Genomic DNA, 13368 nt, shown 5'->3' on the forward strand with positions numbered 1-13368 from the left:
CTGAGCTGCAATAGAGCTGTGCTTTGGATGGCTCTTGCAAGCTTCCAGTAAAAACCATTTATTTCCAGTTGAGAGGTGAGGATGGTGAAGATGCTCAGCAGCTCATTCACATCTCTACATAGGGAGACATTCCCTACCCAACAGTCTCCAAGGATCTCCCTGAATCCTGAAGTTTCACACTTCACCAAGAAATTGCAGGGGCTAAATTAAGACCAGCTAGAGAACAGGGCATGACCTTTGCCAGACAGGGTGTCTCAGATATTGAAAATTATTCCAACTGCTGACAAAAATTGGAGCCTTATCTGCCTTTATGTAATGTAGCTCTTCCAGCAGCCATGGAGGAAAAGCATATATGAAAAAGCAGGGGGGAAATGGAATCAGCTTCTCATTTCCATTCTGCTACTGTCGTTGGTGAGTTTCAGCTCCATTAAATCAGGACTGTCCAAGTGCAACTCTCTATCCCAGTTCAGTGGGAAGGGTTTGCCAAGGGATACTGCACAGCTCCTGTGCCTGCAGCAGAGGCAGGATCCCAGAGGAGCTCCGCAGACACCCATGGGAGGAGCATGTTGGTACAGACACAGCAGGGACCAGCTAAGACTTTAAAAATCCCACCCCAGCAGAGCCAAGTCTGCTGGCAGGAACACCAGGAGAGCACTAAACTCATGGCAGCTCTGGTGGTAACTCCAGGTGGAATAATGACACGAACGTGCCGCATTTTCATCATCCTTGTGCCCACAACAACATCTCCTTGGCAATCCCTGTTGGAAATGCCACTCACACAATAGCTTCACTTCCTGAATCGAACATGACTTCCATGTCAGGAGTGTCAGAGCAATTACCTGTACAAACCTCCACCATCTCCCAACAGCCTTCACTCTGCTCCTGCCTTTTTAGACACTTTCCATGTGTCTCCCAGGCAGAAGAGCCATTTGCTGGAGTCAGTTGATAAGACATGGAGTGAACACTTAGTCTGGCACTGGTATCTGAAGGACAAAGGAAGGGAGAAATAGCTTGTGCCACCCCAGCACAGATGCAAAGCTCAGCAGCTCCTCAAAATTCATAGTTTAAGATCTTTGACCCCAGCCAGGGAACAGCTGCAGCAAGAAGAAAGGGAGCAGAAGCAAATGAGCACAGTGGCTGGGATGGAGGCAAAGGAGCTGCATTTAACTTTGCTTTCCCTCTTCTTAAGGTAAAGCAGGATTTTTGGCACTGTGAATTAGAGGTGCCACCTTATTGTAGGTCCAAAACTCACTGTCATTGGGACATCCTCTATCCTGCAGAGAACCTGCTTCGTCATTTGGCAGTGAGCAATAAAAAGAAGCATGAAAGGGTCAGACTCAGCTCTTAAAAGCTGTCCAGCACGGTTTTAAGTATTTGGGGTTTGGAAAAGTCCATCACAACAAGGAAACACCTCTGCCCTCCCCATTCATTTTTAGCAGAGACAAACAAAAATAGACTTGCCAGGGGAGTCACAAACAGGGGAGCAAGGGAGATGGAGCCACGTGCCAGCTGCCAAGGAAGTTCACAGCCTCCAGCTCACAATGGTGCTATGGACCTGCACCACCCAGGTCATTCATGTCCCACCTTGGGGCAGGTTGGAATCCTGGGTAAAATGTGGAAGAAAGGATGAGTACATACACACATGTGCTCTTCTCAAGCAAGACAAAAAATGGATTATCCCAGGATGGGGATATGACACCTCCTGGATTTCACCGGACCAGGGAAAAGACCAAGAGATGAACTCTGGCACCACCGGCTATCCAGCAAGTTTTCAGTTGCTTTTTAGTTTGGTTTTGGATGTTGCCCACATCATGGTTTTGCACCTGCCATTGTAGGAGGTGGCAGCAGCTCCAGTTGTGAACCCCCAGGCATCCTGGTACCTGTGAGCTGACATAAGTAACAAGAGCTGAAGGCACCGAGAGCATTGGCTCCCTCCAGCCTTCACAACCAAAGTGGGTACCTCCATTTCCTGTAGGACTTGCATTGGGATGTGTCCTGCCACATTGTGCCTCCTGTGCCAGTTAGCTGAAGCCCTTGAACCTTTGGTTTTGTGCTCCTGAGCCCTTCAGTGTCTCTATCAATGGTGTTGTGAGCACAAGAGACACCTCAAGCACAGAGACACCTTCTGAGAATGTTTGGTGCTTTGCTCCTGTGATGTTTGTGGCATTTTTTACCCAATCCTAACCCTGGTGCCACCTCAAAACCTTCTCAATCCAGAGTGTTTACCACAGCTGTTGAGCAGAAGATGGCAAAGCATGGGTGTGAAAGCCTTGGTCAGGACAAGGCTGGCAAGGACCACCCCTTCCAAATTAGAGCCTTCCCAGATGCTAAACCCCATTGCATCTGTGTGGCCTGCTCTCACAGACCTTATCTCAGCTCATTCAGAGCTAATTAGCTGTTTTATCTTTATCCTCAGGTCAGGTTTTCCCCTCAACCATTTCTGGGACTTCTTTTGAAGCTGTAGATGCATGAGTGATTCCTGGTTGAGGAGGGTTACTCAGAGCCATCTCTGATCTCCCTTTCATGCCATTGGCAGAGCTGGCCAGCAGCACTTCCAGCTTCTGCCAACCTCACTGTGCTGGCAAGGAGCACAGGAAAAGAGCAGGAATCCCAGTCTGGGGAGAGCCAGTAACCAGTAATCTATCACTTTGGATGCAAACCCACCAGGCAAGTTTGTTCCAGTTAAACATGAAGAGGAGAGGCTGTTCGTGCCATGTCCTTCCTGTGCAAGCCTCCAGCTCCTGAATCTGCTGCTGGAGAGTCCCCTGCAGCTCAGTGTGGCCACACAGTCAAGGTCCCGCATTATCTTCTTGTAGCCCACGCCACTGTGCCCAAAGCTGCAGCTCTACCATCATCACCCACAGTGATGCTTTCCCACCTTGCCTTCACTAGGGCCCTGGAGGGTCTTGAAACATGCCATGTCCCACACTGCTTCCCAAATAGGCCTGGGGGCACTAGGCCTGGCAGGAGGAGCTCCAAGGATGCAGTCCCTTGAGCATTACCCATTGCCCAACGGGGTCTGTGCCTGCGTGCTGCTCCTAGCCAGAGCACAGCTCTCCAGCATTGCCACCGGGGACTGCAGAGGAATGTGCAGCTCCACAGACTGAAGGCAGCTGAGAAGAAAGATAAAGCTAAAGCTTCATTTTGCTGGGATATCAGCATGCTGGCACTCATGTAACCCTCTTAGTTCAAGCTGGTTTTCTGTGCAGTAAACCTCAGGCCAAACTCACCAGCAAAATCCCTGAGTACAGGAAGAGTCGTCCCCATAAGGGGCTATTTGGCAGCATTTCTGTCCCATGCCAGTTTAAGGGATTAAAACAAAAAGACCATTTTGCTGGTACAGGTCTTCTGCATTGGCTGTATTTTTCTTGGGATTAAACCGTGCTCGGAAAAATGTGCTTTTCCAACCTGCTGCTGCCCCTAGGCTGAGAGGTGATCCTGGCTAGACGGGTTTTCTGACTAACCTCTTGCCCTCACAGCACTGATTTCCCCTGCCAGGCTGCCAAAGCACCACCAGCACTGGAGGCTGAGACATGTCTGCACCCCACCACGAGGCCACCGTGAGCCCCGTGGAGCTGGTGAGACGCCGCATGGAGGGAACCCCTGGGAGCGAGGCGGGCAGCAGTCGAGGCGCATCGCCCGCACCAAGCGCGCCAGCGTGGCGGGGACCCGGCACCCACCGGCCCGGCGAAGGTGCTGCGGTTCTTGGTCTCCCCCCAGTGACCAGACCACATATGACAAAGCGGCAGGTCTGGATCATGCTGGGGGTTTCCAGCCCCACGAGCAGAGCTCCCGGCTCCCAGAACGGGATGTGTGATTACCAGGTAATTATAATAATCATTATTTTCCGAATACTCTCCACGAGTGAAGCCCTCTCGCCGGTGTGCAGGCTTGTGTTGTCATTTTTGGAATCAAGACCCTATTTTTCCCATACACCAGCACTTGAAATGGATGCATCCATTCATTAAGGAACACTGACACCACTGTGGCAAATGACCTGTCAACAGATTTACAGCAGGAAGTAAGTCACTGCCTCTGAGCCTGTACTCTTAATGTAATTAAAGTCCTCTGTTTGGAATTCTTGTTAATTAATATTCATGCTCTGTTCCCCATCTGCCTTACTGTTACTGGATCCTGAGATTGATCAGAGGGATATTAAGGCAACAAGAAGACAAAGAGGGGCATGCCTGATGGAAAGAAATTGAATCAGCTTTTGGTAGAGGAGCAGAATTGCATCCAGGACCCCAATTGCTCTGGGAGGGGATGGCTGAAGCATCATCCTGGATTGCTCCATTGCTGGGGGCAAATCAAAGAGATGGTGAAAATGATGGACCAAAAGATAGACACCATTGGTTGGCTCCTGGAGTCTCTCAGGGCTTGCTTCACCCCTCAGAGGGAGGTGAGAAGCACCTCTGGAGCTGGGCGCCGAGGACAAGCTGGCAGCTGGTGCTGTGAGTGAAGCCTAATTGAGATGAGTCTAATTGCTGGCTCTTGTGGTTTGTCCTGGGGGAGCAGCCATGTCAATCCAGCCCCATGAACCAGACCCACAGCACAGTTATTTGGGGGTGGAGGCTCAGAGGCAGCTCCTGGTGAAGCCATACTCACCTGGCCATATTCAAGGAAGACATGGATGCGTGGGCTGTCAATGGACACAAAGAGATTTTCCCAATCTAGTGCAGGGCATGCAAGGATGTTTGCAGGGACACTGGCCAGCTTCCTAGTGTGGGCACAGCCCTTGCAGTGACAACACAGCAGGTGCTCTTCTTACAGCAGGTTGTGGGCTGTCCCTGACTGTGGATGGGCTCTGAGAGTTTGCCCCATCCCTGCACAGGCTGGAGGTCTCCTCCTTTCTGATCCTCAGCCACTGTGGCATTTCCACAAGTGCTCAGCATGGATCCCAATGCAATCAGACACCCACGGGAACAGCCACAACTCCTGTACCAAAAATGCTGAAACCAGGCACACACTGTCCACCACTTTGGGTGGGAAAGATGTCCCCATGTCAGAGCCTGAGAACCTGGTGGGTGCCATCCCACTGTGCCATCCCACATGGGCTGCTGTAAATGCAGTGCTTATCAGCATGAAGAGGCCAGGCTGGAGACATAGTGGCCCTGGTAGTGGCCCTGTATCACCCCACTGCCCCATCTCCAGATGCTGGAGGTATGTCCCTCATACTGACCCCTATCACCCCATATCCTCATATCCAGATGCTGCAGATGCCAGAGTTGAGCATCCTTTGAAATTAAGGGCACTTCATGCATTGCAAAGCCTCTTGAAGAACCTTCCTGTTCCCAGGATAGCTGGGGTCTGTGGATGGTGCAGACAGGTAGGCAGCTGGAAGGCAGGTCTTGCAGTCAACCTCCGTCAGCAGGAGGGCATTGCCCCTCTCCCTTTCCTGGGCATCTTTTCTTCCCCAGGAAAGGTGTCACAGGGACATGGTATCTCAGAATGCGGGCTCCCAAGGGACCAGAGGGACTGGGGCTCTCAGCCAAGCCCTGAGTGACACTGGCTCTGTCGCAGGAGCACGACAAGTGGGGTTTCCTCAATTAACAAAGTCCATTCCAAATGGTTTTTAGATCCTTAAACACAATCATAGGGCTTAAATTGCATGCACCCTGCTCTGAAAGCCAAGTTCCACTGGTACCTCCTGTTTCTGTATGAACAATCAAAGTGATTTATTCATCTGCCTAAAGCATGGTTCCTCTTTGACCATCCATCCATTATCCTTATCTATCTGTCCTAGTTAGGAGCTGAGCAATCCATCTTACCCACCCTAATGTATGCCAAATGGCTCTGCATGCTGCCACGTTCCAAGAGGGCTCTGCTGGAGCAGATGACATGGGCCTGGTTTTCAGCAGCGTTAACGCAATTCCATTGACGTCAACCGGAGCCACCTGTCATCACCCTCCCAGAAAATTAAAGCCTAGGATATGCAGAACCAAGGTGGGCACTGGAGGGATCTGCAGTTGTAGTCAGGACTGGATCTGCCACCAGCCTTGCCATAGAGTGGGTGGACCCCGTGCTCTCAGTGTGCAAAGAGCCAGAGAAATTCTTGATTCTCCTGATTAAATTGCAAAAGGGGACCAGTGGTGTGGTCCTGGAGCATCATCTTCTCGTCTTTGATGAAAAGAACATACCCATTCCTGTGCCACATGGGTAACAAGCAGTGGCAGCTGCACCCTGGGTCCCCACTGTCCCTGCCTGGGATGCTGCAGAGGGGTTCAGGTTCTCAGGGGATGTCTCAGGTAATAGGAATATTACCTAGGAAGGGTGCTTCCCTCATGCCTCATGGGTAAGAGAGGGTGCACACCTTGTAGAAAGTGCAGCTCCGTGAAGATGTTACAACCCTGGAAGTATTCAAGGCCAGGTTGGACAGCACTTGGAGCAACCTGGTCTAAAGGAAAGTGTTGCTGCCCATGGCAAAGGGGTTGTAATAAGATGGTCTTTAAAGGTCCCTCCCAAACCAAACCAAACCAGTGTGTGATTCTACAGTCTATGGCCATCAGAAATTAGCTCAGAAAATGTGTTGCCACTTCTCATCTTTCATCAGGGACAAGCAGTTGTGATAAGCTAAAGCTCCTTGTCTACAGCAGGCAGGTGCCCAGGAAGGAGAAGTAGGATTTGTGTTCTCTGTCTCCATACTGGGCTCCATGGGGTCTGTTTTATCCCACAGCCATGGATGGGAGAATGTTGAGACTCAGTTATGCAGGAGACATGGAGGGTCTCCACCCTGCAGAAGACATAGCTCAGGGAGGATGGCACTGGAGCTGCACACCATGGGCACCTCTTGGTACGTGGGTTGTGTGACCACTGCTGAAGCTGTAACAAAGAGAAACAATTATATAAGCTTAAATAATCTGTAAAAGGCACAGTGTCCCTCTAAAGAAACCAGAAGGGGTTTGCAGCTCCCCATCAAGAGGATCCTCTCTCACCAAATTTCACCTCCTCAGGTGAAGTGCAGAGTGAAAGAATCTTCCCAAGGAGATTCAGGAAGAGTGTTTGGCCATGGGCAAACCAAATGGCTTTCCCATGTCTTCTCTCTTGGAAAAATCTCCCCAGTTTGGCTGAAATTTTCCAGAAGCTGAGGCAAATCCCTGGGAGACAATTTCTGCCTAAATATCTGTGTTTTGGCATTCTTCTAAGTAATGGGAAACAGCCCCATAATGGGAAGGCAATTTCAGTAACAGTGTTATCTGCCCTGTCTACAATAAAGTAATTAATTCTCATTAATTTACCCTCTTTGTCTTTGAAGAGGATTTCTAGACTGGGGGGCAGGGGGTAGAGAGAAGACGAAAAAGAAGAGAAAAAAGCAATGGAATTAGCCAGCCTCCTCCGGACTTGAATCACCCTAGATCTGTGACATGGCACCTGGCAGAGCAAGAAGAGGTGTTAAGGGCTGTGGTTAGGAGATCTCTGAGCTAATCTGAAAAACAAGGTAAAGGTTCCTGCCACTGCCATCTCCGAGCAGGACCTTCAACGGTTGGGTAATATAAGAGGAAGTTCCTGGGTCATGGAAGACAAGCACAGGGTGGTAGGAGTAGGGCACCAGCACTTCCAAAAAGTAGTCCTGGAGAGGGAAAATTAGGTGTTTTCACAGTATTTTGAGACCATTTCCATCTGTGCAGAGTGGGCAAGCAATGCTCATGTCAGGATTCTCAACTGCATTTTTGAATGTTGTTTGCAGCCTGCCTGAAAGCAGGACACCCACAAATTTTTGTGAAAAGTGCTCATTTTTGAAAGATTTCCAACCTGAGAAATTTGCAGTTTGGAATACCCAGAGAAGCTCTAGGTAAGCACCTAAAATTTGGGCAACCAAGGCAGACCCAGACCCTCCAGGATAGTTCCTACAACTGGGTACTAGGCAACATGACATGTTTCCCCCCTTCTGCAGCCAGCTTGGTAGGTTGAAGTGGGGTGAAATGACCTCCCTGACCATGCACCTTCTTCAACATCACTGTGGTTGGATGGAGACACAGGTACTGAGCATCACTGCTGCAATACTCATGCAGTCCCAGTGAGCCACCAAGATATTCTGAGCCATGACTGGCTGTCTTCTGGAAATTCCTGGATAGACTGTGCCAAAAGATCCCCCAGGTTCAACAAATTTAGTTTACTGTAGTGTCAGATGACTCTGTCCACAAGCCACGTTGATTTCATAGCCACGATAAGAGCAGGGACAATAACCACATGCTTGGAGAGAAACCCACAAACCAAGAAGGTGTTTTTGTGAAATGAAACACCTTTCACAGAGCTTAAGTCAAGTAATGAAATATTCATAGGACACTAAAGCAGTGGGCTCCCTGGCTGCCTCCTTATGGGAATCCAATAATACTGGAGACAGCCTTAATTCAATATTCAAAAAGCCTCTTTCTCTTTACCTCTCTTTCCATCTCCTCAATGTCTCTTTGGGTTCAGAGACATTTGGAAACCTCAGTTTTATACACCGGACGCATTAGTAGAGAGAGAACGGTGGAGAGGAGAAATGGGGGGAGGAGTGGGAGAACAAAGATCACACACAGGACAGCTGGGGATTTCTGGTCCCCAAGAAGCTTGATGATGCTTGGCTGCATGATCTGAGCCAGCTCTTCCCAAAGGCATGTCTGCATGGCTTTTTTGGGGCGAGGCCCACACTTGTGCTCAGGCATTGCTGGTTAGGAGTCAGCTCTGGTCCAAGAGCTCTGTAACCGTGGTTGTGTGGTCCTGTGTTCCCACAGACAGACTCAGTGCAAAACAGGCTGCCTGGCTCAGCTGCAGTGGATGTCAGCAGGGCTGAGACCATTTTTGGTTCAGCATCTATCCTGCAAAAACAAATCACTGGAAAGGTAGCCTTTGTCCACCAGCATGGCCTGAGAATTGGGGTAGTTGGGCCCAGGTACTCACAGGGATAAAGCCCTGAAGCCCCAATGACATGGCTGCTGTTCACTTGGACAGTCATCACCAGTCAGGGTGAGGACGTGGATGCTGGCAGGGCTTGAATGTGCCATTGGAGTGCTTCTCAGTTGTTGCTGATGTTACAACTCTCAATCCCTGGTCTGGAAGAGCAATACTGACATCCTCCTCCCCATTTCAGAAGGAGCCAGAAGCCATGTTTTAGGTGGAATTTCATTGAGCTAACCTCCAGAAGTCAATACTGATGTACTGCTACTCCATGCCAGGAGATGGGCACTGTTTTGTGTTGCAGCTGGGTGGGAGGGAGCTATAGCTCTGCTGGTAGGACCTTTCTTCCAGTGTAGGAAGGGACAATACTCAGGCTTGTGACCAAAGCACCTCCAGCCATTGAGGGTCCAGGGAATTGCTTGCTGCCCCTCCAAATATGAAGATAGAGGGTACCAAAAGATATGAGCAGTGGGATGTGGCCTTCCACACCATCCATGGACACCCATGGGGGCTGGATGCTGTAGATGCTGAAGCTTCACATAGTTCAGACAAATTCAGGGAAGAAAGGTCCCTATTTGTCATCGGTAGCTTTGAATGACGATGCTCTATGCGTGTTGCAGCAAAGTGAAGATTTAGAAAAACAACAGCTTTCCAAGCACTTATCAGAGTATTCCCCAGCCCCCTGCTGCACACAGAATTCTTTCCCAGAGAGTATTTAAAATCCAATTATTTACTCCACAATGCACTGGTTATTTAGTTTCTTCTGGCATCTCCCAGTCACGAATGCCCTCGACCAGATCAGTTTCAACCTTCAGAAAACCTTTCTATTAGCATTTGATCTTGCCAAGCTCTTTTTATAGCCGCTCTTAGAGCTAAGTGGGAGCTGCTTGACTGTTACCTGCCATGCTGGAGCATGCAGACAGAAGCCAGATAGCAGGGACAGGGTATAGTCCCCATGCAGGAGACTCCAGAGCACCAGTGATGGTACAAACAATGCACAATAATTAGGAGAAATGAACAGAAGTCAGGTCCATACTCAAGTGCTGGGGTGAGGATGAGGAGTTCCATACTGCTCTGAGCTGCTTCCCAGCTCCAAGGCAAAGAAGGAGCTCTTTGGGGAAAGGAAAGATGCTAATCCTGCTGGTACCATCCCCCTGGTCTGGGGACTGTGCTGGTGCTTCCCACAGAAGCAGAAGGTGAGCAGGATGCCTGCAAGTCCTTTTGCACCTTCTGCAAGAGCCTGGCACTAGTGAGGCCAGCACCAAACTCCAGCAGGAACCTAACAAGCTGTCACCTTTTACTGTGCTATCCATTGCAGAAAAGAGATTGCTTTCTCACTTGTTATAGCATCTCCAGGCCTGATGCTGATCATGCAAACACAGTGCAGACACTCTTCGTCCTTGCTGATCTTTTATAGATCCTGGTTCCAGCTATACTTGGAATTATTTTAAAATTTTCTGGCAAAGAACCAGTCCCACAGATTATTGTTTTGGAGTGCATTTCCCTGGACATTTGGAGCCAGTGCAGGTCTCCTGTTGGGATTACAGGAAGCTTTGTCTCGACTCTTTGCTGGTTCTCCATGTGCATCCCCACCCTGTCACCCCATAACACTCTCTTTCTGCCCCATCTGCCAACGCCTTGGGGTCACCCTGTCTCCTCTGTGACTTCAAGCCAGGTGGAACAGCTGGACTACATCCCCTAAGGGGAAAAGGAACTTCCTCCTTCTGGGACACCTGGCTCTGCCTGGAATCACTTGGTCCATGAAGATGAGCAAAGGTACAGTTCACCCAAAGGATGCCTCCAAAAGGCACCGCTGATTCACTGTCAAACAGGAATTTGATGCTGTCAGGAACAAACCCTTCCCTGTCTGATGTAGCATCTCAGATACAGCATGGCAAACCACAACCCTAACATAGATACAGCTGTAATGCATTAGCATTGGTGTGCATCTGGGCTGGAGAGGTGAGGCAGGTGTTTTATCCCATGGCAATGTGTCACTGGAGCAGGTATTTACCTACTTGAAAGCTCGTTGGTTTGTGGTGAACAGAGATGACAATGCTTGGCTTTCTCCAGGTTTTGAGTGTTAGACTTTAATTCCCAGTTTCAGAGGTCCAAACTAGGCTTTTTCCAGTATATGCAGTATTGTTCCATGATGACTCTCGGTGAATACAAGGATATAGTTGATGGGTCTTGCAGACTACACTGGGAGCAGACAGCAGAGATGTGCACTGATGCTTCAGGTGGAAAAGTACGTTATAAAGCACATCCAAAGAAGGTTACATGGGAGATGTGTGGCAGAACAGGGACAGGATACGGAATCTACAGTAACACCTCCCTCACCTCGATCCCTTTCTTCTCAAAGACAGCTTGAAAAACCTGAAGATCTCTTTTTGCCCAAAGCTCTTGGGCTCCTGGTGGGTGAAGGACAAACTCTGTTCTGTGCAGCAATGGGTGCTGGGGTATTCCCACAATCCCACCTGCTTCCAGCTTCTCCCTTGATGAACCCCGCTGTGAGGTGGGGCCACCCACAGACCCATATGCCTTCCAAGAAGACCTCTGTGAGGAATAATGCTGCTGATGGATGTTGTCTGTCTGTGTGAATCATCCGCCAGTAGGTCACGAATTACTCAGATGTGTCTGTTATCCCGAATTATTCCCTGATTCACGTGGCAGCTTACGCAGGAGTTCCTTGATTAAATTGATCAATATCGAATGCCCTGGCTTGTCAGCCTGACCTTCTCAGCCATGTAAGCCTCCAGGCCATAAACCAGTCTTATCCAAAATCTTGACCTCATGTTTAATTTTATCACTGTTGACGTTAAGAGAGGTTAGTTAGGCTTGAGCATGCACCGGAAGATAAGCTTTCCTGTACCAGGGCCTCCATGCATTTCCCAGCCCTGACTGATGGCCTGAATTCAAGGATGCCTTTTCCCTGGCTTCGACACGCTTCAGCTTGGCACACACATAATTCCTGGAATCAGTTTTCCACCACTGATGATGAATCAATCATTTGCTTTCTGAACGTGTTCCTCAGAATTCCCTCAGCCTTCAACATGCTGGCAGACTTTCCCACCACAAAATTAGTTGGCTGAACAGCTTTTGGGATAGTGAGCACCCCATGTATGGATCCTGTCTGGAAACAAACAGATTTAAACATTTGAAATGAACTTTTGTGAGATGATCTTTTACAGCAGGCCCCAGACTTGGTGAGAACGAGACACAACAAAAAAGGGTTGGTGGGCAGAGGGTGGTTGAGGAGAAGGAATGGTGCATGAGGGTCAGTGAATTGACATTAGTCAGCCTGGTGCAGTCTAGAAAGGGCTTTTATAGGTTCAGCAGAGCCCTGGGTTCCTGACCTCATCTGGGTGGTTTGATGGAAAATCCCTGTGAAGCTCAAATTGAATGCACCTCACATCACATATCTGTAAGATTGGCTGGTTTGCTTTGTTGTATAAAGCCAGAAAATCACCCAGGCTCCCTCTCTGGTGAGTGAAAAGACAAGCTATAGTTCAGTCCAGGAGCTGGCTTATCCCAGGTATTTGGTACAACTGGCACAGCTGGAATGGATGACACACAGTTGCTCATTCAGTCCTGTCGTCATTGAAGGATATTGGACAATAGCTTTTGCTGTCATAACTAGCTTTTGGATGGCTGAAGCTAGATTAAATGAATCCTACCTCTTGGTGTCCACCTGCACCTTTGCAGATGTCTCCCACTGTCCGAACATCCCATTCTCCAGGGTCCACTTCCACACATTCTTGCCCACAGTTGCTGCATGAGGAAGGACCAAGCACCTTCACAGCCAGCAGTGGGAGAAGAACAGGCAGGGCACTCCAGTTCATAGGGCAAACCTTATTTGGGCTTTCCCATAGAGGATCCTTCTAACAGAAACAGGGACTTCCCACAGTATCCCCTAGTGCTTCACTAATTTTACTGGCAGAAAGCTGTTTCCTCAGTTCTTCATAACTTTCCCTGCAGTTTAAACCAATCGTTTCTCACCTTTTTCTCAAGAGACAGTTTTTTCCCCTTTTGGGGCAGTTTTGGGTTTATTTGGAACCTGTTTCTACATCCTCTCCTCAGTCTTCTCTGCTCTTGGTGAAACTGCCCCAGCTCCCTGGTCTCCCCATGCTGGCTAGTTTTTCCATATTCACATGGTAAGTTTCCAGTATTTGTGAGGCCACTGAAAACCAGGAATCCTCCAGCTCCACAAACTGATTATTAGCATCCAGCAGAAGAGCCCAAAATCAGATTGAGAGCAGCCTTGCAGAGAAGGACTCGGGGATAATAGTGGGTGATGTACACTTATAACCCACAGAGCTACTCGTGTCCTGGTGCATCACTGGCAGCAAGGCCAGCAGGGCCTGGGAGGTGATGCTCCTTCAGACCGCATCTGAAGCACTGCATCAGCTCTGGGGTCCCCAGTACAAGACAGACACTGGCCTGTTAGGGGGTCACCTAAAGAACCCAAGGGCTGTAGCTCCTCCCCTTTGA

This window comes from Lichenostomus cassidix, chromosome 8, assembly GCF_008360975.1.
Source record: "Lichenostomus cassidix isolate B80296 chromosome 8, HeHo_3.0, whole genome shotgun sequence".
NCBI classification, from domain to species: Eukaryota; Metazoa; Chordata; class Aves; order Passeriformes; family Meliphagidae; genus Lichenostomus; species Lichenostomus cassidix.